Below are 15,525 nucleotides of genomic sequence, written 5' to 3' on the forward strand. Positions count from 1 at the left end.
TCTTGGAATGATTAATGATGAACCTCCAGTGACTGTGAAATGGTGAGGCCCACAAATAGGAGGGCCAACTGGACAAGTTTGTAGAGCTGTCTGAGCTTTCCTAGACCTGAGGGCTTCTGGGATGGCTAATTATCAGGGTGTTCTCTCAGTACCTTGGGGTTTTTGAAATCTAGGAAAAGATTGTGATTCCTTGATATGCTTAAATGGTTTCCCAGAATGACTCCCAGATAAGAATAATTGAAAGGAAGTTTGGTTGTTAGGCAATCCCTGGGCATCACGGACCTTCCTCTGTCTGGTGGAATGATGGGCTTACACTAGGCCACGGGAAGTCTGCGTGAGGTAAGGCTGTATGTAGGAAGAACTAATGAGTGAGGAATGGCAGAGAGAAATTAGGGAACCATTAACTGAGTGAGAAATAGATATTGCGTGGCCAAAGCCATAGATACCCACTGATCAGGCAATCAAAAATACCAGCATTGAATACGTGTGGTGTGCAAGGCACTCAGAGAGTGGCCCTGAGGAGCAAACAGACAATAACTAACAACAAGGATGACAGGTCACTTTTATTGAACACTTTCCTATATGCAAGGCACTATACCACATGCATTATCTTATTTAATTCGCAGAACAACTTGATGAGACATACCCTTCTATTATTCCCAGCTACAGATGAGAATACTGAGGTTGGGGCATTTATTCAGGGTGCATAGTTAGTGGAATATATGGGTCCCTTTCTCTTAGAACTGCAGTATATGGCCTAGCCCTGCCCTTTAGGAGTTTACAATCTAGTTGTACAGAAAATATCTATATTTTTAAAACTAATGATCGATACAAGGCAATAAATAGTGTGCTATATTGTGATATGTATAAATTATACAGACTAAATGTACTGTGACATTTCTAAAGATGAGAGGTTCATTTCTAGTTGTGGATGACCAAAGGAAAGCCACAGGATTTGGGCTTGACTTGAAGAAAAAAAAAGGACACGAGAAGGCAGAGATCAAGCGGGGAGGAAATATTAATTCAGATAAAGACAACAAGAAAACTTAAGCGCAAAGTGAGAAAAGTCTAAGTTGTGATTCTTCTTTCCTATAAATGGACACAGGAGTTTACCCCCAAAAAAGAATTGATTATGTGTATCTCAAGCAAGCAGTAGTCATTTAGGGTGAGTGTGTGTGTGCAGTGTAAGTGTAGATGTATGCATCTCAAATATTTTATCAAAGCTGGGAATGATGCACCAACATAGTAGATGCAAAGCCTGAATTGGACTCCTATTTACTTGGGATTACATAGGGGGTTTTCATTGGTGGGGGGGGGGGGTGGATTTTTCCTTAAATGATAGAAAAAGAAAGGGAAACTCACTTGATTGAATATGCTTTCTGACCTCTCTGATAAGCTTTCATGCAATTGGTAGAATCTCCTGAATTGGAATCAGGCTCCAGCAGCTGTTTGGGGAACTTGTCACTGACCACTTTTGTTGCAGCAACATGAGGCTGCTCTGAAGGGGCACTGTTAACTCCCATGAGCTTTCATCTCATGCTCCCCCAGTCTTTGGAGGGATCCTTTTAGAAATGCATTTTAAAAGTAGCATTTGTTTATATCTGGTTTGCTAACTGGATGAGTTAGAGTCTTTGGGTTCCCAATACAATGGATAAAAATGAGTGATTAGGGTAAAGAGAATCATTAAATACTTACAATAATACTGTTGCTTTTGTTCAAAAAGTATTTTTCACTTGAATTGATTCTTGTTCTCATTTTCTTTGATTTATATCTATGTGCCCTTTTTCATTAATGGCACCCTTTCGAATACTAGAATATTTGGTGGCACTCTTGAAGGAATTAAAGTGCATCCAAAACTATCATACATTTTGTGCACTTGCCCTTTACCACTGTGCTGCCATTTGAATAGAACTGTTTCTTGTCCTGAGCATTATGTTCTCAGGAGGAAAACTTCTTCCACATTCTAGAAAACACTCCATTTTTCATTTGCGTTGGTTTAGTGCTGCACATTACAGCTTCTTTCTCTCTTTCTTTCTCTCCCTCAGTCTTCCTTCCTTCCCTCCTTTCTCCCCATCCTTCCTTCCTCTCTCCCTCCCTACTCTGTCTTTCTTTCTTTCTACTTGTAACAAGTTGTACGTCTCTTGTTTTCCTGAGACTAGCTTACTGAAATTGCTCCATTGGACAGATATCACTATAACTGAATTGTAAACCAAAAAATTTGTATGTTAATAAAAATTTGGTAGCTCATATGGGTAGCTCATATTGATAGCTCAGTATATAGTATCACAACTAAATAACACCATACTAATATTATTTTGGTACAAATTTCTAATAATTAATCCTGACCCAGTTTCTCTGAAAATACCCTTCATATTTCCAGTCAGACATTCACTTATGTTTTCTTTGATTTTGCATCTTTATTTCCTTCTGACATAGGAGATCTGGAAAAAATATGCTTATTTAATTCTAAATTATAATGTGAAAGTTGTCCTGTATCTCCAAGAACGCATATTATAGTTACGAACAAATGATATCCAAATCTAAAAAATAAATGTAAAATAATTTTTTAATAAAAAAAAAAATGTCAGTGCTATCCTATCCTGTATCCTTTCTGGATGTAACACATGGGTCACCTTTATAGGCAACTGTATTAAGGATTTATAATCATAGTGTAATTAGCAGAAGGTATCTGCTTTATTAGTAGTCCTTTGTAATCTTGTTTTTCACTGCAGGATCAGAATGGATTGGTGAATAAATTTTAAAATATAGTCCAATATAGTAAGTCAGCCTTGTTTTTTGGAGTTTTGGCAATGACATCTTCCATAATAAACAGTATCAACAATCACTTACTGCCTCATGGTCACCCAAACAAAAAGTAAGCTGACACACTGTTTCTCAGCTCTGCCCTTTACTTGAAAGATGTTCTGTCGGGGCGCCTGGGTGGCGCAGTCGGTTAAGCGTCCGACTTCAGCCAGGTCACGATCTCGCGGTCCGTGAGTTCGAGCCCCGCGTCAGGCTCTGGGCTGATGGCTCAGAACCTGGAGCCTGTTTCCGATTCTGTGTCTCCCTCTCTCTCTGCCCCTCCCCCGTTCATGCTCTGTCTCTCTCTGTCCCAAAAATAAATAAACGTTGAAAAAAAAAATTAAAAAAAAAAAAAAAAAAAGAAAGATGTTCTGTCTATAGTTCCATGAGTGCTCTAACCTCTTGTAGGCCATTTACTAACATCATCATTGTCTGCTCGTTTACAAGCTAGAAAGACCTGATGTTGGACACCCAGGTGTGGTGCCCAGCACAAACTGTCAGGGCTGGAGCTTTCACCAAGCTACTGAGAATAGCTGTGGAGAGTCAGCCATAGAATCTAGCTCCCTCAGTTATAAGGGAAATAAAAATGAGGTTCTCTTTTTTAAATTCTAATGTTTTTTTTTTTTTTTGAGAATGTGTATCCCAGTCAGTCTGGGCTGCTAGAACACATTACCATAGATTGTGGGCTTACAAACAAAAGAAATGTATTTCTTACAGTTCTGGAGGCTAGAAATCTGAGATCAGGGTGCCAGCACCGTCAGGTTTGGGAGAGAGCTGTCTTCTGGGTTTCAGGCTTCCTTCTTTGCTTTGTGTCTTTACAGGGCAAAAAGGGCTATGGAGTTCCCTGGGGTCTTCTCTGTAAAAGCACTATCCTAGTCTTAAGGACTCTATCCTCATGACCTAATGGCCTCCCCAAAGCCTCACGTCCTAATTTCATCACACCGGGGGGCAGGATTTCAACATATGAATTTTGGAGGGGGGACACAAATATTCAGTCCATACCAGCAATGCAAAGTGAAACGAGCAAATTCTACAAGGAGACAGAAAAAAAGCAAGGGCTGTGAGAATTCTGAGATGGAAAAAGTTAGTAGCTGGGGGAAACCTAGTATTTGTAAACTAAAAGGGATTTTAGTGATCATCAGGACATTGGTATGAGTCACGCTAGCATTTTCTCTTTCCTCTCTTTTGCCCATGGTCAGGATTTCAAATCAGAACTCAGAAAGGAAAGAAGGAAGGAAGGAAGGAAGGAAGGAAGGAAGGAAGAAAAGAAAGAGAAATAGAAAGGAAAAGAGAGGGGAAGGGAAGGGAGGGGAGGGGTGGAGAGGAGAAGAGAAGAGAGGAGAGGAGAGGAGAGGAGAGGAAAGGAAAGGAAAGGAAAGGAAAGGAAAGGAAAGGAAAGGAAAGGAAAGGAAAGGAAGGAAAGAGAGGGAAAGAAAGGGAAAGAAAGAAATCTCATTGTGCATTGGATACATAACAGTGTGTGTCTATCTCAACTCCTCTCTGTCCTCTAGATTGACCATTGACATAGTCCATAGTATTTGTATTAACAAATTAACAAAGGGATTTGTATTAACAAATCACATAGCAAGAGAAGCAGGACTCCATTGAGGAGTCCTGGAAATGACTGGCCTTTATGGAACTAACTAGCAATGTACATGGACACCTGATAAAGATCAGAGGGAAGGTCGTGAGACTTCCATTGGAAAGCTGAGCTTTTCTTCTAATTCTCTTAACCTACAATGGGCTACATAAATTCCTGCCTACCTAGTAGTATCTCGTGATTCTTTTTATACCCCCTGAAACACAGTGTTACAGACTCCACTCTAACGTCTTCATTCTGAATCTCTCTCCCTACGACACAGAGATTTCTGTAAACTCAGCAGTAAAACCCAACCCCAGAAGTTGGCAAAGCTGCATAGTAGGCTCCTCTTACTCAGGTCTGTCCCCCTCTGAATGCTGATGTGTTCTTGAAATGAGGGAGCTTTAAAATCCCTTGTTGACATCGGTCTAAGATCTCTCTGTCTGAGGTACTATCAGGGAATTCGCAGGGCATTCATCAAAATCAAGCTGATGCAAGCATGAATACTCACAAGAAAGAGCCCTTTTTATGCTGAAAACTGCTGAAGGCTGGAAAAGGGGCTAATTTATTTAAATTATCCCTCTAAGTGTCAAGCCCCACACTTTGTGGAAGGGTCTGACAACTGTGGGTTAAAGAAAGTTTTCTCAAATTTATAAATAAATTAGTGACGGTGGGAAGTTAACCTGGGAAATCAGAGTAACAGAAAAGTAATCGCCATTGATGTTGATGCAGATGTAGGAAAAATACAGTTTTCTGCTATTAAGCTTTTAAATGTCAGCAAATGGCAGTTTAGTAGATCATTTGCTAATAATGATTAAATTTCTCATTAAAATGTTTCCTTCATTATTCTTCAGGTAGAAATGTGTAATTCAATGATTGTTACATCAATTACACTTAAAAAGCTCATTAAAATACTGAAATATTATCTCTCGTAGTCGGAGTACTTTAAGAGTACTGTACTAATTATAAAAGAAATAAACTCTTATAATAGCACCATTTGAACTGATGCCTTATAAATTCTTAATGTAAAGCTAACATGTAAAGTTTAAATCAAATATATAGATCCAATAAAACAAAACCTTTTTAATCTTGTTTTACCTTCAAAAGGACTCTGATTATTGTAATTAAATAATGCATGATATAATAAAGATCTAGAATGTGTGATTATTTCATTGGCAATTGAATATTGGTGCTTTTTATTTATGCAAGCAATGTATCACAGGCAATATGCATCAAGCATTAAAATATTGATACAATTACACCTAGCTTGCCGAACCAATAAAAAAATCTGTGACATGACTCTGCTGATGATACGAGGACAGTTTGAAATCCTTTTTAAATTTTAATAGTCTGATGTGCTGGGTTATGCTAATTTTGCTAAGAAATAATGCCTCCAAGATTCACTGTTGTGCTTTTCATTCCTGCGAGCGAACAAATCCAGCTTTGCTCAGCATGGCTAACAAGTAGAGTTTGCTTCTGTACGCATTTGACCATTCTTTTTCTGGGAAAGATAAAAAGCACAGTAAGGTTTGGGGTTAGTTTGTTTGTTTTTAAGGGTATTCATTCATATTATAATGACCTTTCTCTAATTTTCTCATTTACTAAGTTTCACAGTTGCTTTTAAAACATTCAAATGCTTTTTATTCTTAAGTCCTTTCTCAACAGAGCAAAGGGTTAGGGAAGTTTTCCTTGTAGCTGTTCTATTATTAAAGCCTTGGCAAGTGACTACGTGGGGCTCTGAGCCTGCCCCAGAAGTCCTCCATGAAAGCAATAGATGACAGAATTTTTCTGCCATGTGCACACCTGGGGTTCAGTGTTACATAGCTGACCCATTTTCTCACCTGTACAAATGGACCCAAAATGCCTTTGTTGTTCTGTGTGCACAGGAGTAATTTCATACATAATTGTTGACTTAAAAACACAGCAACAGAAAGAGACACTCTGCTCATTTGGCTGCTGAAATGTTTGTATGATTCTGGGGGCTCTTTGCTTTATTTTTAGACCCTTACCCTGGCTGGAGGGGGAAGGTGTTTTCTATTATCCCACCCAGCAGCAGTGTTAATACGGAAGGATGCAGAGATTCAGAACGCGATAGCTGTGCAAGGAGCGACAACAACAAGAAAAAAAAAATCACATAGTTCAACTTGCGTATTTTACAGTGAGGGCATCTTAACACCCTAAGAGGTGAAGGGGTTTTACAGGCGTTCCTTCTTTCGACCAGTCTTAGATCAGAGCAGGATCTGATGGAATTACCATCACACCATGGTTACCTAGATCTTCTCCTCAGTGATGGTTATCTGGGAGACCTGATTAAAAAAAAAAAAAAAAAAAAAAAAAAACACCCAGTCCCTAAGCAAAAGCTGCCTGATATCTTTGCTCTCCAAAGAAGTACCAGATATACTATGGAGCTCTGAAAGAAATGGGAATTGTTGAGCCTGTAAACAGAATGTATACATTGCAGTAATTTAATCGCGTCTTAAGACCCCAGAGTTGTACTCTAGAGTCAGTAACTGTGTAAACTCCATCTTCACCTTCCCTTCCAGTGATTGTAGTTCCCCTTTTAGCAATGTCAAGTGTATTTTCTCCCTCTTTTCCTATATGAGTAAGTAGCAATGGCTGGTGATGATATAGCACAGTTGATCATCATGAATGTCTATAGGATGTCATATTTATGCTCTTCTGTTTAGCTTAAATCTCACTCAGGTTCTAATAGCAAACAGTCCAGTTACAATGGGCTAGCATTGCAAAGCATCTGCTCAATTCAGATAAATAAGACCAATGCCTTTGAAGGGCAAAGTTTCAATACAAGTGGCCTGCCATTTCATTTGGAGATGCGATTCTTCTGCAGCATAAATAACAAAGGGGAAAGGGATCATTTGCTAATTGATTAAATATCTTGTAAATGAATGACAAACCTGTGGAGTGCTAGCTAGGTGTGTGCAGAAGACCTGGCTGCTTTCTTTTCTCCTTCGAGTGTCTGAGTACAAGTGATGACGAGACTCTGTACACACAAAGTGGCATCTGTTACACCAGGCTGGAGGCCACATGCCATGATGTGCTTGTCGTTTTGTTAGTACTTGAAAACCATTCGTTGCTGAATGCAGGTATTTGTGTGTGCACGCTGGTGTGCAGAAGCATACAAAAAGAAATGAAAATTAAATTTCAAGTCCCAAGCGCTCCAGTGAGTTAAGAGTTCAGTTGGGATGGCCGACTGTTCTTTTTTTTTTGCCTTGATTTTTACATTGTATAAATGGCAGAGTTGTTCTGAATAACAATCTTTTGTGGACTAAAAGCGCCAAGGATTAAAGATCAGGGAGAAGAGTGTTCGTGAAGTGCAAAAGCTGGGGGTTGCAGTGCCTTGATAACCACAGAAGAGCCGATAATTAACATTCCTGCTTCCTAGGCAAAAGGGCAATTGGTCTTCCAAAGGCGTAGCCTACTGCTCTGTTTCTCCCTCTGTATGAAAGTAGCTGATTTAGTCAGAAAGGTGACAGTTAAGGCTCTTTGCTGGCGGAATTTTTGCATCTTCCCAGTGCCTCGTTTCCCCGACTTTACCACAGAGGCTGTCCATCACGGTTGTTATGTATGCAGGCTGAGTGAGCCCGCAGGGGATCCTAGTTATTTACACTCTTTTTCAAGCTTCGAAGCTGTTATAATCATTCGCTGTCAACTTTGTGCTGACACTGAATTTTACTTTGTGTTTTTTATGCTCGGTTTGGGTCTAAAATACTGGCATCCATACCCTACACTGTAATTCCATGGGTGACTGAGCTGACCAGCCGTATCCTGTATTACTAACAGAGCCCTGGAATCCTGCTCCATATGGAAATTTCAGAATTTCTTGATTGTGGACAATAAACAGAGTCCTCCAGCTTTGTGCTTTTATCCTGGTGGTGGCCCTCAAGAATAAGCCAAGCGTCCGGTTTCATCTCAATGCATTTTCGTCTTTAAGAACATGTAAGTATCAGTTTCATTTGCCCCTGAGTTGTAAAGTTGGAACAGGCAGAACTTTGCCTCTGCAACACCCAGTGTGATTTTCAGGCATTACTCTTTCCTCCAGACCCCTGTTAAAAGGAAAATGTTTGTGATCTCCCCTTGTGGTTGCCCCCTGCTCATTCCTTTCTGCCTTGAATGGGTCAGAATACGTGCTGGAAATGCATTCATGATTCAGATCAAAATAGAAGTGTTGTTCTAGGTGCCACGAATGACAAGGGACAGATTATACAGACCCTGGGTAAGGCCACCAGAGGGATGTGAGTGATGTGCTTTTAGACTTCATCAGGGGACATTTGCATGCTCAGCCCTCAATGTCCTGTGTCCTAATCATGCGGGGAATAAACACCTTCCTTTCACTTGTGAACAACATTCTTCCCATGTAGCCCAGGGCCTGAAACCTTTAATGACAGGGCAGGGGATGGTTTCTCCATGTTTAAAACCTACTAAGTTTCTGTGCACCGTCCCCATCCCTCCAATATGAAAATTTCATGTACGTCGGGGCCCAAAGGGAAGTGATCCACAAAATGATATGACCCTATTCTTAACTGGACTTGAAATAAAGCTGGTCAAGGAGCTTGTGTGCTCGGCCAATGTAATAAAGTAGACAAATAATTACCGAGCAAATCAAACACACTTACACCTCAGATGATTTTGAAATATTATCTATAATCGGGCACTTCTGTGCTAGGAGGAAAGGTTAATAAAGTAATTTAAAAAAGATTGTGTGGAGTATTATAGAATCAGAAGAGGGCTGGCGATCATAATTGTTAATCTCCTAAAACACCAGTTCTGCATTGCACAAAGCAGATATTTTAGTACATATTCTTATTGTGTATTCCACTTATTACTATATTAGCTTGCTTAATTATCCTGTATAAAAACCTTACTTCCGATTTTTTTGGTATTAAAAGAGTTGATATGATTATTCCAGCAGACCAGCCATGCATATGTCAGTCTTGATGTGTAGATGTGTACAGACAAGTAATATCTTTGAAAATTAGTTGTCTTTATGTATGCCACATAGGAGAGCAATACTGGAGTGGGCACATGGTATTTATGTAGTAGCAACCCTTTCCTTCCTGCTGTCACTTGCCACAGATACATAGACAATGACACAACTTTTGCAGTTGGAATTGTTGGAATCAAGAAAGGTAATTTCTAAGCTAGTTGCTAGTAGTTTAATACTCTTGAGATAGAGCTAAGGTGTATGGTTGTGGGATGTACCTGCAGGAAGATCTGTTCACATAAAAACATCTCTTCTGAATGTATTAAAAGTCATATAAAAAAGTAAGTTTTAATCACTCTTTCTTCTATTGAAGAATCGATTTGGCATAGAAGGAAAAAAAGGGAGGAGGGTAAGCATGGGAAGATATAAGTCCCACCTCCACCAATATGTGTACCCCAGGGCAGATTGGTTTCTGGAAAATAGGAATAACAAAAAGATCTGCCTCATAGGGCTTTTAGAGGATATACGAAAGAACTACATAAACTTCAAAAGCCCCTGCTAAAAATATTATTTATTATACTTCTTTGTTTCACCAAAGTTTCCCATCACCTTCATATCATAATATTTTCTCATAAGTATTTGAAATATTTAATGTATAGTTATGCAACTATTTTTCACCTTAAATTAAGCCCAGACTGGTTAGAAATACGTTTCTAATGTTTTTCTGTGCAGATAATTTGTGCTTTAAATTATTGCCCTCTCTTGGCCCTGCTGCCTCTTCCGGTAACCTTATACTTTTCTCCTTCCACTTCCAACATCTCAGCCAGGTGATGTGCTGCTCCCATGCTTTCACATCCAGTTTATCCTTCGCCTCCTTGTATTCACGCTTTTGTGACCGCCACACCACTGAAACCGATCTGTGTGAGTCCACGGCGGCCAGTGGTCGTTCCTCCAAATCATGCCTTTGACCTGTCTGCCGTGGGCAACCCTCGGCCTCTGTGACACAGCCGGCTCCGGGTCAGCTGCCCACTCCCGCTTTGTGTTTCCCTTCCTTCTTCTCCTTGCTGGAGAGGATGCTCCACAAGCTCAGCCTGAGCTCCTGGCTCTTCTCTCTTTCCCCCTGCCCTCCCCGGCGCCTTCAGAGGCTCTGTCCATTCCCGCTGCTTCAAAGATAGCCTTGCTGCTACTTACGCCGCCCACATCTCCCTTTCAAGCCTCAAACCCCAATCCCTCATAAGAACATAAACAAACACAATTCTGGCTGCAGCTGTGCAGAGCTCTCCACTAGCAGGAGTTACTGTAGCTGTCAGAGTGACCAGATTTGAGGAAGCTTTATTTTAGAGTCAGGGGAATTAGGGTCTTAATTCCTGCAGACTGAAGCAATCGTGACGTCGTTCATTTGATGTGATTTTGGTGTAGAACCAAGCAGGCTTGGTGACATGTTGGAGCCCTGTGCTAGAACCACCTACTAAACATTGTTTCTCATAACAGTGGGGGTTCAGAAGGAGCCTTCCTCTCTCATCTACCACCTGATGGCATGGGTTGAGGACTGTGGGGATATGGCAAGGTAAGGGATACCCTGCCAGCACAGAGGACTTTCAGAATGACTGAGCTGACATGTCTATTAGTTGCTTTGTGGATTAAGATTTTCCTTTTCTCTGGCAGCAAATACTAAGCTCTTAGAACTCTTGGCAGTAATGTTGGCAGGACTCCAGTAAGCCAGCTTCTTTTGAGGACTTTGACCCAGGCCAACATGGTCTATGATTTCAATTAAAAAAAAAAATCAAAAGGTGAAAAAAAAATGAAGAAGAAATCACAACACATTGTGACTCTCAGGTGGCATCACACCCACGAAATTTTGTGGCACCGTTCCACCTGTCTCCTGAGAGATGAGAACCTTGTCTAGTGCTGTCTTTCATCACTGCAAAAAAAGTTCAAGTCAGGACCACAGATGTCTAATATATGTCATTGAAAGCATGGCTTTTCTCTGAACTTGGCAGCTGAAATGAGTTGACTCCAACCTTCTTCTGGGATCAATACCAAGTCCCTATGGAGAGCCGAATGTCTTTCTCGAGGAAAACTCATGGACCCAGTGTAGATTAGGGGGTGGCAGGTGTCGAGGGAGGATGGGAGAATTATGTTTGTGAAGGAAAATCAAGGGAGCAGGAAGATCTCTCTTCTCTTCTCATTTTTTGGAACTCAGCTACCATCACTTCACATGCCCTGCTTCTGTAATCAGTGCTTCTGGATCTAATGTTGCTCTTCTGTCTGGCTACAACGTTAGGACACGAAGCTTCCGATGGAATTTGCTGGATGAGTAGCTAGTTGGTCAGAACAGAAAACTAACAGACATTATTTTTTTTCAGCAGTATTTTCCTTTGGCCATGTTTCCAAATAAAACCTTCTAAATTCAGTATAGTTGTGTCTGCATGACTGATTTCTAGGGTAAAGCAGGTAGGTAGCATATTATTTCAAATACATAAATATTAGCCATATGTAATGCTGGCCAACAATTTATTGGTGGGATTGACTTTGTTGATATCAGCTCTGCTTTGTTGATCCCTCTCTCCCTCCTTCTCTCCTTCCTTCCGCCATCCTTTCCTTCCTTCTTTTCTACTTTCCTTCCTTCTTCCTTCCTTCCTTCTCTCTTTCTTTCCTTTCTTGGATACGATATGGATATCTTATATTTATTATCATTGACCAAAATGATTTGTTGTGTTTCCTTGCTTATACTGACATCAGCCACTGCATTGTTCAATTGTTCTTGTGTTTACATTTCTACACAAGGTTAGAGTTTTCCTACAATCTCTGGAGATGTAAAGATACAAAGAGTAAAAAACAGAATAACTGGTATGTCTTTATATAAGTAAGGTCAGAGCACATCATCATATCACATTTTTTTTAAACAAGGTAACAGAATTTCATACTATGAGTACCTAAGATCCAATACACGGAACAGGTTAGAGAAGTAATATAGTCATAGTAATTACTTTCATCTGGCAAAATATTTCAGTCAGCAATGACTAGCAATAAAATAAAATGATCACCTTTAGTGTATCTATTACAAAAACAATTGCCTAAAATAAGAGTGGTTTAAAATACCTGGTGGAATATAAAACATCCATACAGACTCTCTCTCTCTCTCTCTCTCTCTCTCTCTCTCTGTGTGTGTGTGTGTGTGTGTCTCCCCCTCCCCCCACCTTCCCTCTCTGTCACACACGTGCACGCACACACACATTCCACAGTCCACAGACTATGTTAACAGCAATTTACCTGAAATGTACAGCAGTTTTTGTTCAAGAAAAAAATACTCCAATTAAGGATTTATAAATAAATACTGTACTATTATAAGTACTGTCCTTTTAGAAATGAGTTTTCTTTTAGCTTTTAAGGTTTATAGAAATCACTTATCTGCTCCTTAAAAGACTCCTATTCTTTTTTTCTTCTCTTTTTTTATAAATAGAGTGAATGTGAAACATCATTAATCCAGTCGTAATATCATCTGATAGTAGCTAATCCTTTCTTAGGCACAGCTTTTCTTGGGCCTTTGGAATATAGAAATGTGCTTTTACTGTCAGGCATTTTATTTAAGCATCAATCTATTCTTCATGCTTAATTGTGTTTTGTGAAAGACCACCAAGCAAAATGAACAGTGTCTTCAAAGTTCCTTCCCTGGGAGTCCTGTGACATTCTCCAGCCCGCTGTTTTGTATGCTAAGGTCATGGATCAAGGGCAGCTCCGTGCCTGTGGTTTGGACTTGGCTGTGGGCTCCAGCGGGATGATGCAACCCGCACTGATCCTAATCGGTCAGAAGAAGTCTATTAAGTTTGAGCCCTTAAGCTGTCGCAGCCAAATCAGGGATACCAAAGTTACATTTGTTTTTGTGATGACCATTCATTTTGGTCAAATGAAGAAATTGCTCGTGTGGGTTTTTGTGGCTTCAGGGGCAAAATCTGTGAATGTCACGTATCTTTTAGCCTCTCTGCTTTCCCAGAGATATTATTGAGAAGACGTTTATGAAAAAAAAATCATTTTTATTGCAGCTGTTTATAAGTCACCTTGATCATAAAGGAAAAGAGGCAAAAGAAAGGTAATCAGAAGCTCGGTTTCTTTCTCTTAGTGAATGACAAAGTTGGGAAGGCCCGTGTGCTGAGGTCCTGGGGACCCAGTGCGTGGAGCTGGGGCTGGGGCTGCCCGTGTCACTTACTTAACAGGCAGGAATGGGCTCAGGACTTTCATCTTGAAACTCTTCATGCTTTTTCAAACACTGTAGTCTGGCTGAATCAGAAAACATCTAAATCTTCTCCCTTAGATCCAAATTATAGCTGTGCACTCAGTTTTTTTCACCTATGAAAAGATTTTTGGTTTGAGAACAATGCTGCCTGGGGATGGCATCCTGACCCATAGCTGCCAAAAAGAAAGAATTAATTTTTCTTCCCATTTTCTTCTTTAAAATTGTTGAATTTTTAGTTAGCCAGGGGAAGGGTTTCCGAGTGATACAAATGTTTATCTGAACTCACTTTCTAGTAAAACAAATGGAAAACAGGAGTGCATCTGGTGTATGCATTGTTTCATCATTGCAGAACAATAGACTTCAATGTGCTTGGCAGGGAAGAACTTAGGTGTTCCATTTCACAGATGGAAAAACTGAGACCTGAAAGAGTAAATGTCTTGTCCAGACAACTGACAGCAGAGATTGCTAGAAGCTATTTTAACTCTCATGAAAATGGTTTGTTTACCACCAATATCCAGCAAAAGCTGTCACCTTCTGTAGGAACAAAAATTTTCATAATGTTCATTATTCTAATAATAAGAAGATATATACAATAGTAGTTGTTTTGTGGCTGTAAAGTCAGGCTGACTTGGATTGGAGCATAGCTTGGACCACTGTAGAAGTTCTTCAATTTTTCTGAGCCTCAGTTTGCTAACTTGTAAAGTGGTCAAGGTAATTATTCATACTTCAGAAGTCTGTTATAAAAATGCATATAAAGTATTTCACACCAGATGCAGAACATTATAATTGCCCTATACATGATGGTTAACTTTGCAGTTTACTGACAACTCCCCAACATCAAGGGGAAGAAAATTTTACAGTTCCAGTCAGGAAAAGGAAAGCATGTGTGAGTGTGATATAGAAAATAATACATTTTCTAAGATTGCATTGTGAGAACTGAAAAAGTATAAAAATTATGGTATTTCAAATTGGCGTACTATTATGTTGCAGTACTGCTAGCAGATAGATGTAAAAATAAAGTACAGATGTATCTCTTTTTAGCAAAATCTGATATATGGAAATCTAGATTTAGAGAAAGACTGGTTATAGGGTCATTATTTGCTTTACAAAGCTATTTGGCTTAAGGTTCCTTTATAAGGGAACTTCCCTCATATCTTTAATGTAATATTTCATTTACTGAAAAAAAAATCACACAACTTTGCAAGAACTCATTTCATGCATAAATTGAAGCACATCTGTTGAATGTATAGAGGAAAAAATAGAAGTTGAAAGAAGGAGTACATTAAAAGTTAGGAATAAGTCAGATAATAACACATATGAGGCACACAGAAGGAGAACATTAAAAGTTAGGAACAAGTCAGATAATAACACGCATGAAAAATAAAGTAGCAAGGGAACATGACGTACTGAAATTTTATCTTTTATAATTAAGGCTTATTAATAATACAAATTCATAGAGTTCCTATTCTGTGTGTGTGTGTGTGTGTGTGTGTGTGTGTGCACATGTGCTTATAAGAGAGAGAGAGAGAAGGAGAGAGAGAGCCTGCTGTCACCTCTCTATATGGCTTTCTGTTTCGCTGTGAGCTGACTCCTTCCAAGTTCTCCAGAATTTGGCACATGCACCTAAAATGCAGCCATAATGCACTCACGTCCTTCCAAAGCCCATTGATTTTGCATGTCATTCCTTTTGACTAAAATTTTGTCCTCAACACTCTGGCAACCTCAGTAGCTAATGTCTATATCTGTCTCAGCTAGGCTTCCCCTTCACTGGAAGGTCTTTTGGATGGCATTTCATCTCCAGAACACTCAGGGAAGCCAACCTTTGCTGGACATTGGCTTACCTTCTTAGATGGTTTTGTTGTGGGGTGTAGCAGAGCATAGACTTTGGAATCCAATGGACCTGACCTTGAACTCTGGCTCCATATCTGACTTGAGGTTTGACCTGGATCATGTGTACTGATCTCTCTG

General features: G+C 39.8%; 1 long non-coding RNA gene across 2 annotated transcripts in view; it reads left to right on the forward strand.

Moving 5' to 3' along the window:
* Positions 1-15,525, forward strand: part of LOC123580814 — a 242,135-nt gene that overhangs the window by 121,277 nt on the left and 105,333 nt on the right. For both annotated transcript variants that reach the window (XR_006703470.1, XR_006703471.1), the window contains exon 4: positions 8,183-8,338. This is a non-coding gene — a long non-coding RNA (uncharacterized LOC123580814). The remainder of the gene's footprint in view (positions 1-8,182; positions 8,339-15,525) is intronic.

This window comes from Leopardus geoffroyi, chromosome A3 (assembly GCF_018350155.1).
Source record: "Leopardus geoffroyi isolate Oge1 chromosome A3, O.geoffroyi_Oge1_pat1.0, whole genome shotgun sequence".
Classification (NCBI taxonomy): Eukaryota; Metazoa; Chordata; class Mammalia; order Carnivora; family Felidae; genus Leopardus; species Leopardus geoffroyi.